This window comes from Leguminivora glycinivorella, chromosome 8, assembly GCF_023078275.1.
Source record: "Leguminivora glycinivorella isolate SPB_JAAS2020 chromosome 8, LegGlyc_1.1, whole genome shotgun sequence".
In the NCBI taxonomy this organism is placed as follows: domain Eukaryota; kingdom Metazoa; phylum Arthropoda; class Insecta; order Lepidoptera; family Tortricidae; genus Leguminivora; species Leguminivora glycinivorella.
The window spans coordinates 11,458,042-11,481,455 of NC_062978.1; the positions used below are offsets into that span (position 1 = coordinate 11,458,042).

At 37.1% G+C, this 23,414-nt stretch overlaps 1 long non-coding RNA gene across 2 annotated transcripts; it reads left to right on the top strand.

Moving 5' to 3' along the window:
* Positions 1–5,367: 5,367 nt before the first annotated feature.
* LOC125229190 lies at positions 5,368–23,131 on the top strand. Of its 2 annotated transcripts, none has more exons than XR_007177370.1 (3): positions 5,368–5,485; positions 6,229–6,344; positions 22,990–23,131. It is a non-coding gene; the product is annotated as an uncharacterized LOC125229190 (long non-coding RNA). The 2 variants fall into 2 exon arrangements; XR_007177369.1 differs by lacking the exon at positions 22,990–23,131 and adding an exon at positions 15,614–15,694.
* Positions 23,132–23,414: the final 283 nt, after the last annotated feature.

The window sequence follows — 23,414 nt, forward strand, 5'->3', positions numbered from 1 at the left end:
AGAGAGAGAGAGACCGGCTGTGACCCAACAATGGCGGACGTTTTTTTTTTTTTATTTTTTTATGGCTTGGTGGCGACCTTTCAAGCCAGAAATGGCAGACGGTTTGCGATGTGCAAACACGATTTGAAATCAAAATAATTATAATTCAGGTCAAAAGAAAATCAATTCTTCACTTAATTTATCTAAAATTAATTATTTTACTTGAAACTTAGAAATATCTTGTGTTTAACAAATAATAATGACTCAGTGCGCCGTGTGCAAACACTATTTAAAAAAAATACTGGTCACACTCTTGTTTTGCAGTTTGTTGGTTTACGTTTATGAACATTAATTAATATTGTGATTTTACGCATAATAACGTGATAAAGTATTAATTTACGCATGAAAAGTTGCTCCGTATTTTTTTTTCTTTCGATTGTTGTCATTTTTACACAATTTGACAACGCATGTAGGCATATTTTCTTTTTTTTTGGAGATGTTTTCGCCACGGGCGCCTCGATCCGATTGACGGGAGATTAGTGGATGAAGTCATAGACAAAGCTATCAATGTGGATGATGGAATCACAGGTTTTTCTTCGGAGTTATCCGTCCATAGAATTGTAGGTTCATGAACTCAATAATAGTTTAATACTTGACATTCTCGTATATTGTAGGCACACTTATAAAGACTCGGATACCTACGACTCAAACGCGATTAATTAATATTATTTTACCCTTTTTCGGTGTTCCGTTAAATCTAATATAATAATTAATGAAACAATAAAATATTTTTCATCACATTTGCTGTTTAAAGGTCTCATTGCGTCTACGTGTACTGGTGCGTGTACTATTTTATTCCCAAGGGAATAATGGATTTAGTTTTAAAAATTAATACAATCCGTACAATACTTCAGGCAAAGGATGTTTCAATCAGCCAAGGATTTTTGTCGCACAACCAAAATTTGACTATTAAGCTACAAAAGATATTATAGGTACGGTATGAAAAATGTAATTTATTTATGTTTCAGAATTATTTCAATGTGTTTTGCATTTATTTCGTAAATTTAACTCAGATAATATATATACAATCGTTATAATTTACAATCTGACAATATGTTCTCGACTCGCACTTGACCGCGTGCCAGCGCGAGGCGCCCACCGTTGCCTAGCAACGGAGAGTACAACAGATCAAAATGAATGAATGAATGATAAATAAGTAAAAATTTAGTTCAACTATATGATTTATATGCTTTTTTGAACATTGCATTTAATTTATATGCAGGATTTTCGTGTTTGTTTTCGTTCAAAAAGTGTTTCTTATCAAAAACAATGGAATTTAATGTGAATAATCTGATATAGATGAAGATACACTACTGGTCTTTGCGTCGTCGTTGCGTTGAAGGTTTTGCCTTATGACTTTTTTTTGCATTTTTCTCTCAAATGTGATAAAAAAATTGTGTGTAAATCAGGAGGTAAGGATATTAAATACTCGTCACGTGTCTATATTCACTCCAGCCTGCGGCTGTCGTGAATATATCAGGACGCTCGTATTTAATGACCCCCTTACCTCCCTTGTTGCACAATGTACTATTATTGAACTGAAATATAGGCGAAGATAAAATTAATGACACATTGTGGTACAGTAGTTAAGTCGACAATAATAAAAATGTGCGAGTTTGCGTTGAAAACTCATTTTATTAAAAACTTATTTATACCTGGTTAATCCTTGGTTCTCAGTGTGCTCAGCACAAAATGATAAATCGTAATTTCATCCTTCACAAAATCCATAAGCACACGTTGAAATGAAATTGTTGCTAGAAATTTGAGAGTGAGCTCGAGACGAGACTGGGTGCCGAAATTTGCGACGCTCTCGCTTGCAGGACAAAGAACTGTGTAGAGATACTAGAGATAAGTGGGATTTATTTGATTATTTAAAATATGTTGATACGAGAGCTATAGGTCAAGTGCTGCTTTACTAAATAGTACTAAAGATATACTAAATAATACCACTTTTAAAGGTATTGTGAAGAATTTGTAGAAATAACTTTATAATAAGACGAAACAATATTGTTTGCACCCTGTCTATAATGCTACTAGCATTATTTATAGTAAACAGCCTTTGTATACCATTACTACACACAAAGCTTCAAACTTCAAAACTTTTCATGAAATAAAACTATGAAGACGAATTATATCGCGTATAAATAATTTACAATTATTAATTAACAGTGTTTGAACTTGCCTTAAAAATCTACATTTTTTATGGTCATGGTTCATTAATATTTCTTGTATGTGGGTAGCTTTTGCACATAGTAATTTTTTTTGTCAGTCACCCGTTGACCACGATTGCTGTAAAGTGTTCGAAACGTCGAGATGAATTGTAAATTCATTATACGCGATATAATCCGTTTCCATGGTTTTATTTCATGTTCAAAACTTTTATTTGCTAAGGTGCACGTGCATAATATTATAATGGTGGAAATATAAATATAGGGATAAGTTCGCCTTTGTACACCATAACTATACTGTATTTCTATGTCCTAACTTGTCTTATGTACAATAAAGTGTTTACATACATATATATATTATTATATACAGAGTATCAGTACATTTACCGAGAAGGCATGCAAATTATAAATATACCTTTATAAACCATACAAAAAAAGCTCTGCTAAGATTCATTGCAGCTTTCATCGACAGATATAAATATCAAAAATGACTGATAACGACAAACGATAAGTCAACTGTTTGTCACAAATTGTCTCCCATTAAATACGCGTGGTATTTACTCATAAAATTAATTTATAGTTTCTACGTTTATTTGAATAATTAATGATCGATTTTATTTAATTTGTGAAAAATGTAAATGTAAAATGAAATTCGTGGAGTCGATTGTATACATAATATGTATACAATCGACTCCACGAATTTCATTTTCTTTCCACCAGTCGTTCCGCTGAATTTAAATGGTGGAGCCTATAAAAAGAGGCCGGAATAGTCGACATTCGAACGTGAAGTATTCAACCAATAGGATCTTACGCAACACCCGTAAAGAATAAGGCTTAGGTAAAATAAAAGAGAAAAACGCTATAGCAAATACGAAGGGGCAAGGTCATTCATTCTATTAGGTTCTCAGGTTAAGGGTTCATTAACGGTACGAGAATTCGTTTTTTTTTTTAAAGAATTTGTATATATCGCTGACTGTTGAGGTTACGTACAGAAATGAAACTCGCAACTGGCATGCATGTTCACGAACCGTGTTAATAGAATCAATAACTAATTTGTTTCGTCTATTGTCCTTTGAGTCGTCGGCAACCCGAACCCTCCTTGGAACTTGTACACTCCTTTTTGTTGTGTACCTACTTAACACAGCAAAAGGGAGTGTACAAGTTTCTAATGGGTTGGTAACGCGCATGTGACACTCCTTGAGTTGCAGGCGTCTATAGGTTACGGTGACCGCTTTCCATCAGGCGGACCGTATGCTTGTTTGCCACCGACGTTGTATAAAAAATTAAAATTTTGAAAAAACCCCGACCGCGACATAGTATACCGATTTTTATGAAACTTGGCTAAGAACACTCCCGACTAACCTAAGCTTTCAGAAAAAAAAACTAAATCTAAAGCATGACTCACACTAGAACGGGGCGGACCGTCGACGGAACGGCGCGGGACGACGCCGTACGGCAGCTCGACGGTGCGCCATCGCCTCCTGCCCGGCACCGGGCCATACGATTCGAGTACACGCAACCGTTGAGTCCACGTTCACGACGCGGGACGGGGCGGTCCGGTAGCGGGCTGTCAGACCTAACTGAGTCGCCCGAGCAACGGACTGTTGGTTTATGTAAAATGTCAGTCAAATTGGAAATGTCATTTTAAGGAGAAAAATGGACCAAAGTACGAGACCAAAATTTTGGCTCTTGCGGAAATAATAGCTAACGAGAAATCTGCAGCTTTAACAAGACAATTGGGCATTCATTCACTTTGGCGCACTCGTTCGGAATAAGGGGTAAGTACTAATTATATGCAACATTAGTTAAAAATAAAAGTCATTAAGACCTACGACGACAAATTCAGTGATTATTTTCACATGACTCAAGATTATCTCGAAATTAATAGTAAAATAAAGAACACCATTTCAGAAACCCATTTCCAGCAAACGCCATCAGGCTCTTTGCTTTAAGGTAATTGCTCAAGGTTTTAACGCATTCACTGCCACCAACGCATATACGCGTTTTCGTTACTTTCACCAATTTGTGACTTTGCCTTTAGTGCCTTCGACGCACAATATGTGAGTCCTGACTTTGTATGTCATGTAAACATTAAATTACTATCGACTCACATGTGCGTCGGAGCCACTAGTTTATACGAAAGCGACTGCCATCTGACCTTCCAACCCGAAGGGTAACTAAGGCCGTACTGGGATTAGTCCGGTTTTCTCACGATGTTCTCCTTCACCGAAGAGCGACTGGCAAATATCAAATGGCATTTCGCAAATAAATTTCAAAACAATCATTGTTATGAGCCGGGGTTCGAACCCGCGACATCCGGGTTGAAAGAAGCACGCTCTAACCACTAGACTACCAGTGCTTATACTTACGAGAATATATGGTACATGTAGTAAACCTAATTTTATGTAATTTGTTTTTTTTTTGTCTTGAAGGGAAAATGGGAAACTAAGATAAACAAAGAGTATCTGTTGTTTTTCCTATTTCTGTTGATAAGATGTCATTCTTTACTATTATTCACACTATACAGACAGTTTCTGTGTAAAGCACTAAAATGTATGTAACTAATATAGTTAACAGCATCATAGGGATCTTCCGTATAAATACGAGGAAATATAGTAAATAGGTAGTATTAACTTATTATTGCAGCTTTTTGAACGCGGAGATTCCTTCGAAACCCTGTCCCTCAATTTTAAGATGGGGCTTTCGACTGTTTACGTTTTATTGAAATACGAACTGATGAATTTGAGGCTGTGGCATTTAACTCAAATACATATCTACATTGTAGCACCTGCTGATAGTGGTTCAGTCCATTTAATAGTGGTTCAGTCTATTTTAATAACAAAAAATATTTTTAATAGCCAAGAGTTTGCTTTGGTTGGCTCACTTCGCTTGTTCACTCCGCGCCATAATGTTTAGATCCCCCCACCATATGTATTACATAGTGGCTAGTGATCCAGTCGTCGTCGGTTCATACATATCATATCCAATCACCAAATATAATGTTTTTTTTCTATAATTGTGATTTACGATTAATGTTGCTGCTATACCAACTTTAAAAAAACATTGATACTTACTTATCTTCTTACTGGCCACATCAATCTGTCAAAATTTCATGTCAAATTCATCGCTTATTCATCAATGTAGTCTAATGCGTATAAAATATAAATATTTATGTAAAATTAATATAGGCAGTAAAGTTGTTAAAAAGGGATACATTTATTACTCAAATAAGTTAGACAGCATGACAGTAAAACCAAACCATAACAGTGAAACAGAAGGTACCTATTTTGTACCAGTTAATCTTCGGGCTAGATCTCGCTCGTGCGAGGAGGCCCTAAAAGACTTGTGAACCCCTTGTGAACGCCTTCGGTGATTCTTAACTGGCGTGAACTGGCGCAGGATAGGGCAGAGTGACGATCTCTTGTGTCGGATCTCGTGTGATCCTCTTTGGGTCGCTGAGCCAGTGAAGTAAGTAAGCAAGTAATCTCCTGGACACAAAGAGATGAAATACTACTGGGTTCCTTATAAGTGTCATTGAAAACTACGATACCCATAGATTCTATCTGTGAAAATACCAGCATTCTTGCTAAAACGTGTGTTTAGTTTTTCCTACCCTGTACATACCTTGCTGCGCTTTAAAAATTGCGTGAAGCGTGACATGGTTGCCTTTGATATCCCATGGTACCAGTGGCAGCAACTGGCCGAAAACCGGCCCATGTGGCGTCGTGCTGTCCACGACGGTCAATCCAAGCACGACAATGCCTTGTTCTTCTCTTTGAATGATAAACGCATGAGGTGCCACGAGCAGGTCTCCAACCCCCACCCACCTGGGAGGGCATACACTTGCCGCGTTTGTGGACGAGGGATTCTCTCTCGAATTGGGCTACACAGCCACGAAGTGTCGTTCGAAATAATGCGGATGCTGCTTAAATCATCTGTCATCCTATTATTATACATAGGTACCATAATAAAAACCCTATAATCAAAGACCCATGCTTATTGCTTGTAAACCTGCTTTCAGATTATGAGTATTAGCCACGATATAACTCATGAAGGAGGGAGAACCTAGAGAACGAACCTAAGATGGAACGAGAGACGAAGTTGGTCATAAATAGAACAGGAGCGATGAGATATTGGGTACGTGCAAAAATTTATTTATTTTACTTTGAACATGTAGTTAACCCTTAAACATCTGTTTCATAGACTGTCTTTGTACCCTTCTCCCCTGCTTTAGTACCATGTTATACTCGTAGTTCAACTTGACTGTGATAATGACTTTAAGATGAAGTATTTTTCACTTTTCCGTTCGTCCGACATATCGTGAAAGTTTACAGCTCCGAGAGCCACTAGCTTTAAAACTAAATATTGCTTTATTATTGTATTCAGTGATATTCCGTCGTAGTTTGCTATGGAACCCTACAGAAATGAGTATTACATGTAATTACCTGGTAACGATACGAAACTTGACTCAAAGATCCAAATTGTTAGATTACAGGTAGTTCTTGTCTTGTTCTTCAGTTATTTCCTTGGAAATAAAAAGTTAAAGACAAATTATTTTTGCCACCACGTGCGCGCTCTTATTAACAATGAATAAGTTATGTAAGGGCTTTAATTATCAAATTCTGTTTTTGTAATGCATACAACATCTGTGACCTAGAAAAATGATTATAGTGTTTAGTATAGTATACAATATATATTATTATAAATAAGTTGCCACGCCTTAATAGTGTACTTTTTTAAGTCCATTGTAACCATGTATATTAAGACCATGGATTTTTTTTAATACTACGTCGGTGGCAAACAAGTATACGGCCCGCCTGATGTAAAGCGGTCACCGTAACCTATGGACGCCTGCAACTCAAACAGTGTCACATGCGCGTTGCCACCCCATTAGAAACTTGTACATTCCCTTTTGCTGTATTAAGTACACAGCAAAAGGAGTGTACAAGTTCCAAGGAGGGTTCGGGTTGCCGACGACTCAAAGGACAATAAACGGAACAAGTTAGTTCCGTAAGTCCTCCCGTCATCAGCACACCGCACCCTCGTTGAGCTCTGGCAACCTTACTCACCGACAGGAACACAACACTATGAGTAGGGTCTAGTGCTATTATATTATTATTATGGATGCAATAAATATGTAGTCAATATGAAAACTTGATGGTATGTCTATTTTATATTTGTGTTTTTTAGATTTATATCACACATTTTTTGAGGTAATTGCTTTTGTGTGTAAACTTGGATTTTTGGTAGGAATATTTACAATTAAGGTTGAACATCTTTGGTTTTGTCTGGTATTTGTCAGAATTCATTCCATAGTTCAACTATGAGAGGCTGGAAGTTGCTTATTATTTTGTAGTTATGGCTAGAGAACTGGGATTTCTTAGGAATTTTCCAGCCCTTGTTCATTAGGTACCTACGTCTTCGCACTAATAGTCTAGAGCCAATTTGGCCACAAGTCGTCTCCTTCACGATTTTCGTCGACATCTCTTCTAAATACCTAAAACAGGTATGGATATGTTCCTCGTTCTCTCCAGATTACCAATTGACCTGTTTTAGTTTAAGGAGAGGGGGACGGGTCGAGAAAAAGGGGGGGAAAGATGGCGACCGACCATCATAGATATTTATTCACATCTCGAGTCCTATGGCACCAATCTGTTCGTGCGAGGTGTCATTTGAAAGCTTATTAAACCTACTTTAATTATTTTCAAATAACTATGCTCATAAAAGTAACCGTTTAGGAAATATTTGAAAATATGTGTTTTTTTATCGCGCATGAATTGCACAAGTACTAGTAAAAAATGCGTCTAACTCAATAAACAATAACTTTACAGCAATTGATGTTATTATAAAATTTTCGCGTCTATTCATGCTCTTTCTAAAAATATAAGTTTCATTGGTATATGATAATATATAACCATGTAATTAAGAATTTTGTTTGGCAGGGGTTATCCTCCAGGTCGCATAAACGGGCGCTGACCGTAGTAAAGTATTCAATATTTTTGAGGTCTTATTTTACGGCTCCATATGTGAGAGGTATCGTTTGAAAGATAATTAAACGTACTATAATTGTTTACACATAACTATAGTATTAAAGGTAGCTGTTTACATAATATTTGAAAATATGTGTTTTTTATCGAGCATGAATAGCATAAGTACTGGTAAAAAATGCTTCTAAGTCAATAAACAATAACGTTACCGCAATTGATGTTATTATAAAATTTACACGACTATTCATGAGCTTTCTAAAAATATAAGTTTTATTGGTAAGTGATAATATAACCATTAAATTACGAATTTTGTTTCGTAGTGGTCACTCCGCCGGTCGCATAAAAATGAGCGCTGACCGTAGTAAAGTATTCAATATTTTTAAGTTCTTATTTTACGGATCCATATGTAAGAGGTATCATTTGAAAGCAAATTAAACCTACTATAATTATTTTTGAATAACTATAGTCATAAAGGTAGCTGTTTACAAAATATTTGAAAACATGAGTTTTTTTTTCGAGCACGAGTTGCACATATGCAGATAAAAAATGCTTCTAACTTAATAAACCATAACTTTACCGCAATTAATGTTATTATAAAATTTACGCGAAATTTCATGCGCTTTCTAAAAATATAAGTTTTATTGGTGTATGATAATATATGACCAAGTAATTACGAATTTGGTTTAGCAGGGGTCACTGCGCCCTGTCACGATATTGGGTGCTGACTGACCGTCGCCAAATTTTCTACGTTACTCAGATCCTATTTTACTGATAAATTTGTGAGAGGTATCATTTGAAAGCATATTATGCGTACTATCTTTATTTCTAATATTTCAAGTCGAAACTGTAGAAGTTTACAAAATATTTGATTAGTAATATGTGTATTTTACTGTGCATGAATAGCATTGGCATTGATAAGACACGCTTCTAGCTCAATAAATTATAGTTTTCCGCAATTGAAATAATAACAAAATAAACGGAAAATGTATGACTTACACAAAAAATAAGTTTGGTTTGTATTGCATGAACAATTAATTTGAATTTGTTCAGCTCACCTACTGCGCACCATCATATAAATGGATGTCCACCATCGTTGCCTTTTTTCATGATTTTTCAGATTTTATTTCACTAATCGTATATTCATAATAAATATAATCTATCACGTATCGAATTTACTTATATACTTAATTGATCAGTAAAATAAAATCTGTAAAATGATGAAAAAATGAAGGCAACGGCGGTGGACATCCGTTTATATGACGATTGACCGTGCGCAGTGGGTATGGTGGACAAATTAACATTAATTGTTTAAGCAAAACTAACAAAACTAATTTTTTGTAAAGGCCATACATTTTGCGGTTCATTTCGTTATTATATCAATTGCGGAAAAATATAATTTATTGAGCTAGAAGCATGTTTCACTCGTATCTGTGCGAATGCTATTCATATACAGTAAAAATACACATATTGTCAAATATTTTGTAAACTTCTACAATTACGACTAAAATTATTAAAAAGTAACGATAGTACGCATAATATGCTTTCAAATGATACCTCTCACAAATTGATCGCTAAAATAGGATCTGAGAAATACATAAAGTTAGGCGATGGTTAGCACCTATTTACGTCACGGGGGTGCAGTGACACCTGCTAAACCAAATTCGTAATTACTTGGTTGTATAATATCATACATCAATAAAACTTATATTTTTAGAAAGCATATGAAATGTCCTGTAAATCTTATCATAACATTATTTGCGGTAAAGTTATTGTTTATTGGTCATGCACCAAGATACAATCTAAAAAATTATGAAAACGGCAACGAAAATGGTCATCCATGTATATGACGGTGCGCAGTGAGTATGATGGATAAATTAACATTAATTGTTTATGCAATACTGACAAAACTTATTATTTGAAAAGGTCATACATTTCGCCGTTTATTTTGTTATTATATCAATTGCGGAAAAAATATAATTCATTGAGCTAGAAGCATGTTTTACTCACATCGGTTCCAATGCATATTTTCAAATATTTTGTTAGCTACTACAGTTACAACTAAAATTATTGAGAACTAATGATAGTACGCATAATATGCTTTCAAAAGATTCCTGTTAAATAAAATAGGATCTGAAAAATATAGAAAATTTGGCGACGGTCAGCATCCATACGTGACCGGGCGCTGTGGCCCCTACTTAACCATATTTGTAATTGCTTGGTTATATAATATCACTAGCGACCCGCCCCGGCTTTGCACGGGTACTATACCTACATGTAAACCTTCCTCTACAATCACTCTATCTATTAAAAAAAACCGCATCAAAATCCGTTGCGTAGTTTTAAAGATTTAAGCATACATAGGGACATAGGGACATAGGGACAGAGAAAGCGACTTTGTTTTATACTATGTAGTGATACACCAATAAAACTTATGTTATTAGAAAGCGCACAAAATTCCGCGTAAATCTTATTATATAGCGTAAATCTAACATCAATTCCGGAAAAGTTGTTGTTTATTGATTAAGAAGCATTTTTTACCAGTAGGTACTTGTGCGACTCATGGTCTATAAAACACATATTTTCAAATATTTTCTAAACAGCTACCTTTATGATTATAGTTGTTTATAAAAAAATATAGTAGGTTTAATTAGCTTTGAAACGATACCTCTCGCATATGGATCCGTAAAATAGGACCTCAAAAATATTGAATACTTTACTACGGTCAGCGCCCATTTCTGCGACCGGGCAGAGTGACTCCTGCTAAACCAAATTCATAATTACATGGTTATATATTATCATATACCAATGAAACTTATATTTTTAGAAAGAGCATAAATAGACGCGAAAATGTTATAATAACATCAATTGCGGTAAAGTTATTGTTTATTGAGTTAGACGCATTTTTTACTAGTAGTTGTGCAATTCATGCGCGATAAAAAAATACATATTTTCAAATATTTCGTAAACGGTTAGGTTTATGAGTATAGTTATTTATAAACAATTAAAGTAGGTTTAATAAGCTTTCAAACGACACCTTGCACGAACAGATTGGTGCCATAGGACTCGAGATGTAAATAAATATCTATGATGGTCGGCCGCCATCTTTCTCCCCCCTTTTTCTCAACCCGTCCCCCCCTCCTTAAACTAAAACAGGTCAATTCGTAATCTGGAGATAACGAGGAACACATCCATACCTGTTTTAGGTATTTAGAAGAGATGTCGACGACTTTTTGTAAAAGAGGTCGTTTGGTCCCTGACTATAATTATGCACCAGCGATATTTCCATAAATCAATTCTAAATTCAACATTATACATAAAATAATACCTACGTAAAAGACGTCGAACAAGGTAATGTCATTAAATATAACAGTATGTCGAAAGAAACAGTAATGTAGCATACTATATGCAGACCTTAATTTTATCATATAAGAGGCAAGCGATCAGAAACCATGGACGTCCTCAACACCATATGTTTGTGTTGTACCTACAGTTTGGAATGTGTAAAACAAAGTAGGTACGTAGTTTGAACGTATAGTAAGTAGGTAGGTATACACTCGTATATACGACCCTTAATATATGACTAAAATATTTCTTTGTTTATCTAGGTAGATGTCATTCCCGTCGTACTCGGTCGTACGTTCTATTACGTGAATTACGTAGTAGTAGAATGTATTCAGTTTGTTGTTAGGTTGTAAAGTTAGATATCTGGGGCCCGATACGCAAGAAGTCTAGGCTATGACGTTTCATCATCCTCCTTGCGTTATCCCGGCATTTGCCACGGCTCATGCCTAGGGTCCGCTTTGATAACTAATCCCAAGATTTGGCGTAGGCACTAGTTTTTACGAAAGCGACTGCCATCTGACCTTCCAACCCGAAGGGTAACTAGGCCTTATTGGAATTAGTCCGGTTTCCTCACGATGTTTTCCTTCACCGAAAAGCGACTGGCAAATATCAAATTACATTTCGCACATAAGTTCAGAAAAACTCATTGGTACGAGCCGGGTTCGAACCCGCGACCTCCGGATCGAAAGTCGCACGCTCTTACCGCTTACTAGGCTATGAAGTTTATAGGTATTTATTAAGCCGTGGCATAAGTAAGTGGTGGCGGTAAATGGATCGTGATGTAGCTATAGAGTCGTCTTTTTTTTAAATACCACGTCGGTGGCATACAATCCACATGATGGAAGTCACAATCGCGTTCTTTCAATGCCTTGATTGCCAGGAGTGGTATTGAAACTTAGGCAGTTTCATGTGCTCTACCTGCCCCTTATGAGAATACAGGATTGCATACCTATTTATATGTATAAGTATGTGTATGTATGTATGTATATAGCTGAGCGTTACTGTTCTAGCCTCCTGTTTCTCTCTGCTCTCCTTTCGCTCTTGTGTAGGGGCGCGACAGAGCCAGACTGCGTTTTGTTTGCCATGTAGCGTTAACAATTTGTCACTTCTGCTAGGCTGGCAGGTGAAAATAATAATTGCAGTAATAAATATTAAACATTTGTAGTTAAAGGTTGGCGCTTCCTATTAACTATAATATACCTGTATCAGGAAGACCCGCTTTGTAGATTTGTTATTTGCAGAGTAACAATCAAAAGAAAAAGCTTGTTATGCTAGTGCATTTTTTTCTATATGCATTGTGTTCTCGTGTGTGTATTATAGTGACTTAGGTTTAGAAAGATTTGATCGACCACTGTAGCGATACGACCACTGTGTAGATGTGGCTCAGGGTTCAGCTCGTAGCCCGAGGAACAGGATCAGCAGCAATAACGTAGACCACGCCTTTAGATTTGTATAGTTTTAATGAAGAATAAAGTATGTTTTGTACAAAAATATATAGTAAGTGCGTAGGTAGGTATATACAATGGGTACATATGCGTGCATCTAGTAGTGACATCAATAGTAAATTAAATACCTTGAGTGGGGTTCGATCTCTTTGTAGCAACAACTTGGACAATCATAGGCCGCTTAATATCGACGCTGGCTCGCTCCCGATAATGTACGGTCGGAAAAAGGCGGTAGGACCATGTGGCCAGAGGGATGAGGATGACACAATTACACACACTAATACTCGAGTCTGTACGAAAGTACGGTTCCTAAGATACAATTTGCAGTCCATCTGCATCAGCCGGCAGCCCCTAGGATTCACGACTTCATTTCCTTTCCACCCCTTAACTACTACGTGTGGCTATGAAACTTGAGCAGGTCGATGTGCTCTTTTTATCCATTTTGGGAATACGAGCGTGAGTTGTGTGTGTAATGAGTGAGTTGTGTGAGTAAGGGGACTAAAAATTGTGATGAGTCATCATGGTTTACAGCACTAGTCAATAAGAGAAAAGCGACACCAAGGTTTTTTATAGGGCTGATTTCAATACATTTACCTTTTCAGGTCACTTAGGCCTGATATATTTTGACATGTTTCATATCGTATTAGTATAGGAAAATAGCTCAAAAGCAAAAAGAAGTTTCACGTTGCACGCGATAGACAGATAAGACCAATGATAATTTGGGTTCGAATCCCGGTACGGGCATTTGTTTGTGTGATGAGCACAGATATTTGTTCCTGAGTCATGGATGTTTTCTATGTAAGTATGTAAGTATTTAAATAATTTATAAAAGAAGACCTATAATGGCTATAAGGCCAGGCCGGGCAATAGTAACTGCAGGGAAGTAATAACTAATCAGAATATCTTCCATATTTTACATTATTCACTGTATTTCTATATATGTCCAGATAGCGTGTAAGCTGTTTGATAATTTCACCGTGGCGTGGATGGCCTTGATATACCAAATGATCTTTGATCTACACGCTCGTGTAGTTTTCGACGAGATAGGTTGTATGCGCGTGAAAGACGGCCTCTCAAACATTCTATAAAATACATTTTTTTCTATAGTTAGTTGCATAATTATACATATTAGGGTGGAGCGTAAAAACACTTTTCTGGAATTAGCAAACCTAATAGTTATCAATCAATGCCCTTTAGTCTATGAAGCCTTTGTGCAAATTTTCAGCTTTTTAAATCAACATCTTCTGCCTCCGCATTAAGTTTGAAATTTTGAAAATCTCATACAAACCTGAAAATTCAACTTTTAGATAAAAAATGTTTTTCGGCAGTATTATGTTCAGTATACATTATTGATACATATTATTACAAGAAACTACCAAAAATTGCGAAAATAGCATTAAAAATCGCCAATTTTCAGTATTTTAGCGGCTATTTTGGCGAATGTACTGAAACTAGACAAACTTTGGCGATTCTTGACGCCATTTTCGCAACTTTTTGGAGTTTCTCATAATGATATGTATCAATAACATATACTAAACATAATACTGCCGAATTTTTTTTTTATCTGAAAGTTGAATTTTTAGGTTTGTATGAGATTTTCAAAATTTCAACCCTAATGCGGAGGCAGAAGATGTTGATTTAAAAAGCGGAAAATTTGTACAAAGGCTTCATAGACTAAGGGGCATTGATTGATAACTATTAGGTTTGCTAATTCCAGAAAAGTGTTTTTTCGCTCCACCCTAATACATATACACCATTCTATGTTTATTTGTAACTCAATCTTGAGATTTTTATGTTTTGATATTATTTTACGAGTAAATTGCTCCGCTCAAATTGCGATGGCAGCGAATGTCGACTATTTGGTAGTATTAATTGCCCCGCCATATTTTATATGAAAATCAACAAAAGTAGTGATGTACTCGGTTCAAGATTTTGCATCGATATTTATACGTGATTTATTTATTTCATTATTTTAGGTTATGGAGATCCAACAGCTAGTATTACAATAATATAACACACAGCGGTTCTGGCTCTGGAAAGGGATATATTTATATTTTATGGAACGTCATAGTGTATAATCGATTATTTTAAGCATTTAGGCCTCTATTGTACTGATTATGAACAGAGAATAAGCCAGGGGGGGCGGGTCCGCGGTATATCATCTATGGACAGTACCGACATATTTCTAATAGGTATAGTACAATTCCTATCACTGTTTAGTATCGAGACCAGTTTTAATTACCCCGCTACATCTTGTAAGTGTTTTTTTTTTAAACAAACGGAGAGACCTACATACAAAATGGGTGGTTTATTTAGTTTCCTTATGCTTTGACAAACTACATGATAACCGGATTACCAATGTAGGTTCACCGTAACGAAACTTATTACTAATTATCAATAACTATTTCTGCCATCTCATAGAAAAATCGCATTGTAAAGTATACGCAATTTTCATTTTTAGATGAGAGCCAGAAAATAATAAAACATAGATAACTAATCTACAGTGTCAACCAATTGTTAGTAATATTACCGTAGATAGTAAGTAGGTTTAGGCAGTCAAAGTTGTACTTTATATTTTTACCTTAATATTTATAATACTTTCAAAGCCTACTAAGTAATTTCAATCTCACAGGCAGATTCTCCGGTCGCTGCTTGCTCCTCATACCCACCCAGAAACTCTGCCGTGTGTCTGCTGATATTAATGCTCTGCACTGCACACAGCACAGTGCTGGCAACACCGGCGGTGAGCAAGCATCTTTGAGCGTGTTTGAAATTCATTTTAATCATAAAAAATGGATCAAATCGAGTTAGATCGTATAAAAAGTGTATTTCAAATTGTCCTTAAACCTATAGAATTGAAAATTTGTGACATATTACAAAAAATTGACTTTATGAACAGTGAAATATGTGAACTCAAAACTGTAATAACCTCTCAAAATGGCGAAGTGTCAACATCAACACAAACTGTTCGAACACAGAAAACCACGCAAAATCCAATGCCGCTGCGTACCTCAACGCCAACTAACTGTCCCGGCCCTGCTCCCGCAAACGGACGGGCGAAACCACAGCGCGAATCTGCATTGCGCGCGAGGGAGAAGATTGCGAAACCTACCAAACCGCCAGCTGGTCAGACAAAGCGGACCGCTCAGCTCATGGAAAAAACCAACAACAAACAAAAAGAAACTGACGCCGGCGCTAGCCAAATAAATAATAGCCACACAAATGCTAAGCAGGACGTGACAGTGAACACGCCAACTCTGTTAAATATGACTGAATCAAGAAATGATACGATTGAAGAAACATCTCGTCAAGAGTCCCAAGACCACGAAGAACGACCATGGACGCGTGTGCAAGCAAAAAGGCGATCATACAAACCAACGGTCATAAAGGGCTCCGCCACAAACACTTCCTTAGAAGGAGTTGAAGTCATAAAATATCTACATGGATGTCATTTTAGCACTACTTCCTCCGTGGATAGCATAATTAGCCATCTCAAAAGATTAAATGACAAGCATCAATACACTGTGGAAGAAATTAAGTCGAGGCATGAAACCTACAAATCATATAAAATAGGTATTCCATCCTCCGCCTACGATGACTTCCTTAACACGGCGGCTTGGCCACTAAATACAACAATCTCTGAATGGAAACCCTTTCTACACCAGAGGCACAGAAGATCACCAGCTAACCAGCAGCCCAACTCAATGTGAACACCGGAAACCTGACCTGAAAGAGCAGTGTATATCAGTGCTTCATCAAAACATAAACCGACTTAGCAACAAAACATATCAACTAGAAGCTGAGCTACAGCTGCGAGACAGGATTGATATAATCTGTTTAACCGAGCTGTGGCTCAAATCCAACGAATTGACTTCGGTTAATATAATGAACTACAGTCTCCGTGCTCACTACTGCCGGCCAACTAGGATGGGAGGAGGAGCATGTATTTACGCCCGACAGGACATATTAACAATCGAACGAAAGGAAGTATCAGCCTTGTGTGAGGAGATGGAATTTGAAGTGTGTGCTGTGGAATGTGTCGGCTTGGACCTTGTCGTTGCATGCATCTACAGGCAACCAAAGGGTGATGTAAACTTATTTTTTACCAAATTAAATGAATTACTTAGTATGTCAATTTTTCAAAATAACAAAGTACTCATATTGGGCGACATGAACCTAGACTACTTTAATAAATGTAATAATATTAAGGAATTAAACATGATATTGAATCGATTTGGGTTCAAACAAATTGTTAAATCTGCTACTAGAATAACAAACCACTCTGAAACATGTATTGATCATGCTTACACAAATATGCTAAAGTCTGATATAATAAATGTAATATGTAATAAACTGCAATTTTCTGACCATCATTATGTAAATATAAACATTAACACTTGTAATGTTCCTCAACAAGATAATGTGTTAATTAAACGATCATTCTCAAATGAACGCAATCACAGTTTTTGTCAATACCTAGAATTTTATGATTGGGACAAGATAATGATGTTAAAAATCTGCCCAAGTAATAAACTTGAAAAGGTACTTCACGTTTTAAAACATTGTTTTGACATTAACTTTCCATTGAAAAAACAACCAATTAAAAAACATGTAAGTGAATGGGCCAACGACCTTGTACGCAGCATTAGACGAGAAATCAGGCAATTAAAAATTAAATACTCTTACAACCCTAATGATGACAGTTTATTTAAAACAATACAATCACTTGAGATTACCTATGTGTATACCTTGAAACAAGTTCGTAAAGATCATCTTAACTACCAAATATTGAATAGTAAACAAAACATGTGTAAAAGTGTTTGGAATGTCATTGCGGCCGAAACATGCCGGAATAAAAATAACAAAACAAGTCCTCTGGATGTACTGGTGAGTCGATCAGCTGGCACCTGCGACGCCGAGCGATCAGCTGACGCGGCGGCTCGGCTCAACCAGTACTACATACAAGCCAGTATGCACATCAACAGCCCGTGTCCTTACGACGCGCTCGGTTATTTAACTAAATACCTACTCACTCCAGCGCCTATGTTTGTGTTTGACCCGTTTACTGTGCGAGACATATTAAGTGCTATTAAAAACATAAAAAAGAAACATTCGAAGGACGTCAATGACATGTCAACACACATTCTTGACTGCTATCCTCCAAATTTAGTGTCAATATTACTTATTTTATTTAATCAGTGCGTTAACAGCGGAGTGTACCCTGACCCGTTAAAAATAGTTAAGGTGCAACCGATATACAAAGGAAAAGGCGAAATGGATGCCCTTAAATGCTATCGACCTATTTCTTTGATACCTATTGTTTCTAAAGTATTCGAGCGACTAATGAGCATGCAGTTGATGAAGTATTTTATTGATAACAAATTGATTAATCCACAGCAGTACGCATACCAGTCGGGGCGTAGTACGGCGGACGCGGCGCGCGACCTGTCGCGCCGTGTGCTAGCGCACCTCGAGGGCGGGCGACAGGTCGCAGCCACGTTCTGCGACCTGTCGCGCGCCTTCGAGACCGTCGACCATTCACTGCTTATCGCGAAGCTGTCACGGTATGGTGTAAATGGTGGATTTCTCAGTACTATAGAATCTTTTTTGGCCGATCGGAAACAGTCAACTTTTGTTAACTCATGTAGATCTGACACACAGGAAATAGGCTCACATGCCGTCCCTCAGGGCTCTTCTATGGGAAATACCTTGTTTCTGATCCTTGTAAATGATATAACCTCTGCCTGTAGCGACTCAGAATTCGTCATATTCGCTGATGATACATGCATTATAACATCTGCCGATAATTTTGCTGCATTAAAAACTAAACTTTCTCGAACCCTACAGGATATACATAACTGGTTTACGGTGAATGGCATGATCCTCAATATTGAAAAGACAAATGTAATACACTTCCAACTTAGAAAAACTATAAAGGATAAACTTAATTTACACATGAATAACATTCCTGTACCGCAGGTAAACGAGGTCAAATACTTGGGATTTCTCATAGACTCAGGTCTGACATGGTCACCTCATATTGAAAACAATTGTAATAGGCTCTCGTCAGCTTGCTATGCGTTGTCTAGATTAACTTTAAGCCTAACTGAAGATAACTTAAAAATAGCATATTTCGGTTATTTCAATTCCATAATGACTTATGGAGTAGACCTGAGGGGTACTGCTGCAGATCGCGAGAGAGTATTCAGAGTACAGAAATACGCCCTCCGTATAATGGCCCAAAAACCACGTGACCATCCAGCTAAGGAATTATTTATTAAATTTAGAATACTAACCTTGCCTAGTGTATATATACTTGAAGCATGTAAATATGTGAGACAGAATCTTGCCCGGCTGCCCACAAATGGACAGTTGACCGGCACCGTGACACGCAGGCGGGAGCTGCTGCGGGTGCCCCCATGCCGGCTCACTAAGTCAAGGAAGTCCTCACCAGTGCTCGGGATAAGGTTATACAATGCATTGAGTGATGATGTAAAACAGTTGCCTACTGATAATATGTTTGTCAACAAACTCAAAAATATCTTAATACAACTAGCTTGTTACAAGATTGATGATTTTTTCTCTGACTACAAGTCATTGGCCCAATCACACTGAAGAAAACTTGTAATTAATTACTATAGCAAAACATAGATAAATATGTACAATTAAATTATTTATGTGATATTAATAATAATAGGCAAACTAAAAAATAGACATGTATGTATATAACCACAACCTGACTTGTAAATGTACCATTTATGAATAAAGCATTCATTCATTCATTCATTCATGCACTACAATGTTAGTAACCTTTGCCCATTATTTTTGTATATCGCAAGGAACGAGAATTTTGACGATACGCACATCATGGATTAATTATTTTATGTTTTGTAAGACTTTTCTAAGAAACCCAAAAACAGCTATGATACGATGTTCCATCATGTAGTTCCAGTTCATACCTTTCGGCTTCATCATCAGACCTTGAAACCTGATTGTAGTCAAAGTTCATTAAAAGACTTTTCTAAAAAACCCAAAAACGGCTATGATACGATGTTCCATCATGTAGTTCCAGTTCATATCTTCCGACTCCATCATCAGATCAGCTCAACAGTACCATATTATTGTATTGTCATCGGAACTACATATAGCTGCCAATTTTCATTACGCTACGATCCTTGGAAGATGGTTAAATTAGCCTCCGCAGATTCCATTACATAGTTAGTTACATACACGACGACCTAATAAAAACGTGTTAAAAATGTGAATGCTCATATTATACGTGTCAACAATAATTAAAACATAATCCTGTAAACCGATATTTACGTATTACCCGACATCAGAAAACACATGGAATATACTCGGGCACACACGGTTTGTCAGGGGAAATTGTCTTCCGTACTGACTAATAGATGTGCCAGAAAACAGCAATATTTTCTCTAATGTAAATTCATCTATTTAAAAATAGTGTTGTTTAATAACAAGTAAATGGGTGAATCAACTTTTTCTTGCCTGTTATTGGTATGGTTAGGGTCCCCTGAGTCACGCTGGTTTTATGCAAAATTATGCTACTTAAACTATGAAAACATGCATTTTTCTGATATTAACAAGCCCTTTGCTTAATTTGCCACTTACAAACATGGACTGCATGCATGCTTGCATAATTTCAGTAGCATATAATTGGTAGTAGTTGCATAAAACCAGCGTGACTCGGGAGACTGTAACCATGGCAATTACAGGCAAGAAAAAGTTGAATCACCCAAATACTTTTATTTATTTTTACTTGTACTTTATATTATCTGTCTAATACTTTATATTAATGTGTCTATATAATAAAACTTACACTTTGTTTTCTTATAATATTTAATTTGCAGGTTCTCAGTGACATATTTGAGTCGCTTATGGGCGCAATATACTTAGACAGCGGCGGCAACTTATCCGCCGTATGGGCAGTGGTATATCGCATCATGCATCGCGAGATAGAAGCCTTCTCTACACGTATCCCACAGCAACCAGTGCGGGTACTCTACGAGAGGATACACGCCTGTACCTCCTTCGGGTAAGACAGCTCAAGAGTTACTGTCAAAGTAAAATGTGTAATGACAGTGCATAAACTGCCATCTCTCGACACAGACTTACAACTTTTGACACTCATCGTCGGTTTTTTAGGGTTCCGTAGTCAACTAGGAACCCTTATAGTTTCGCCATGTCTGTCTGTCTGTCTGTCTGTCTGTCTGTCTGTCTGTCTGTCTGTCTGTCTGTCTGTCTGTCTGTCTGTCTGTCTGTCTGTCTGTCTGTCTGTCTGTCTGTCTGTCCGTCCGTCCGTCCGTCCGTCCGTCCGTCCGTCCGTCCGTCCGTCCGTCCGTCCGTCCGTCCGTCCGTCCGTCCGTCCGTCCGTCCGTCCGTCCGTCCGTCCGTCCGTCCGTCCGTCCGTCCGTCCGTCCGTCCGTCCGTCCGTCCGTCCGTCCGCGGATAATCTCAGTAGAGCCGTTAGCACTAGAAAGCTGAAATTTGGTACCAATATGTATATCAATCACGCCAACAAAGTGCAAAAATAAAAAATTCGCTCCTAAAGGAAAAAAAAGTGCGTCCCCCCCCCTCTAACTTTTAAACCATGTGTTTAAAAATTAAAAAAAAAAATCACAATAGTAGAACTTTATAAATACTTTCTAGGAAAATTGTTTTTAACTTGATAGGTTCAGTAGTTTTTGAGAAAAATACGGAAAACTACGGAACCCTACACTGAGCGTGGCCCGACACGCTCTTGGCCGGTTTTTTTTTTTGTAATGTTTGTTCCACGATATCTCCGTCGTTACTGGACCGAATTTGAAAAAAAAAATATTTTGATCGAATATATATGCAATATGCATACAGATTGGTCCCATTTTCCTCAGAACCCAGTTCTGATGATGGGATCCTGGAGAAATCGAGGAAACTCCTCAAATCTGAAAGGCACATATATGGTGATTTTTGTGTTTTTTAAGGAACAGCATGCATTTACGTCCAGAACAGTGACATTTAGTGCAGCGGAACTGCTGCTGATGGTCAGAACCGAACTCCTCAAATCTGAACGGCACACTTTTAGTGACTTTGGTATTTTTATAAGAACAGCATGCACTTACGTCCAGAACAGTGACATTTGGTGCAGTGGAACTGCTGATGAAGGTCAGAACGGAACTCCTTAAATCTAAACGGCACACTTATTACTTTGGTATTTTTGTAAGAATAGCAACAGTGACATTTATTTAGATATGTTTGTTAAGAATATTGAAAATTTTGTCAAGCTTCGATTTATTATAATCGGATTCAAGAGGAATTGAGGAAACTCCTCAAACCTTAACGGTATACGTATAATATTCATTTGTGTTGCCATCAAATAATGAAAGTATTAAAAGCCGTTTTTTTACAAATACCTACACATTTCTACATAATCCAACATTCGCAAGTATCTTTTACCAGAACCCCAAAGGCGGCGGTTTTTTTTTTTTAATTATATTAACCGACTTCTTTACCGAAAAAGTAGGAGGTTGTAGGTATATAACATATTTGGGGCTCACATTTGTCCATGTTTCATAGTATGTTCTGTATGTTCACCGATTACGTCGAGACCCGTGGTCAGATTACAATAATTCTGTTTTTGTTTGAAATGAGCTACCTCCAAAGTAGTCCCATATTAATCTGGAGCTGTTCTGATGATGGGATCTATGAAGAGTTGAGGGAACTGACATTTTAAAGGCACATGTATGGTGATTCGGTGTTTTCTTAAGCAACTCGAGCAGTTTCTCTCAAAAACGAGTATTGCCATAAAGTGGACCTGATGCCCCCCCCCCCTCCAGCTCCCCACTCACTACTTTTTTTTTTTAAATTATAAATGGGCTTACTCTTGACCACAGACTAGCCAAAGGCAAAGACGTGGCCTACGATGGAGTGAGCTCGCCCAGAAGATGCTAATAGACTTATTTACTACTACTACTATCTTTCTCGATGTTCATTCGTTATAATTTGTTTCAGAGAAACTGTTAGAAGGAGATCGTCCAATGACGGCGTTCTTGTGCTATCAAATAGGTACCTAATGTGAAGATAATACCTAGATTTCTACTCGTCTAATACCTCGCCTACCTCGAAAAATTCAATAAATCAATCAATCAAAATATTTATCGTTGGCCATGAGTTACAGAGATGTTATTATAATGTATGTACAATAGTCTACATGTCCTGCCTCATCAGAGAGGCGTACAATATAGTTTATATTCTGGCTTAGTAGTAATTAAAGGTACAGGCGTACAATATAGTTTATATTCTGGCTTAGTAGTAATATAGAACGAGTTTAAATACTTAGGTAAAGCCTGACAAGATTTTATTTGACCCTGAAAGAGTGTCGCTACATATGGCAATAATGTGCGGACGTCATATATAATGGGGACAGCGTGTACTGG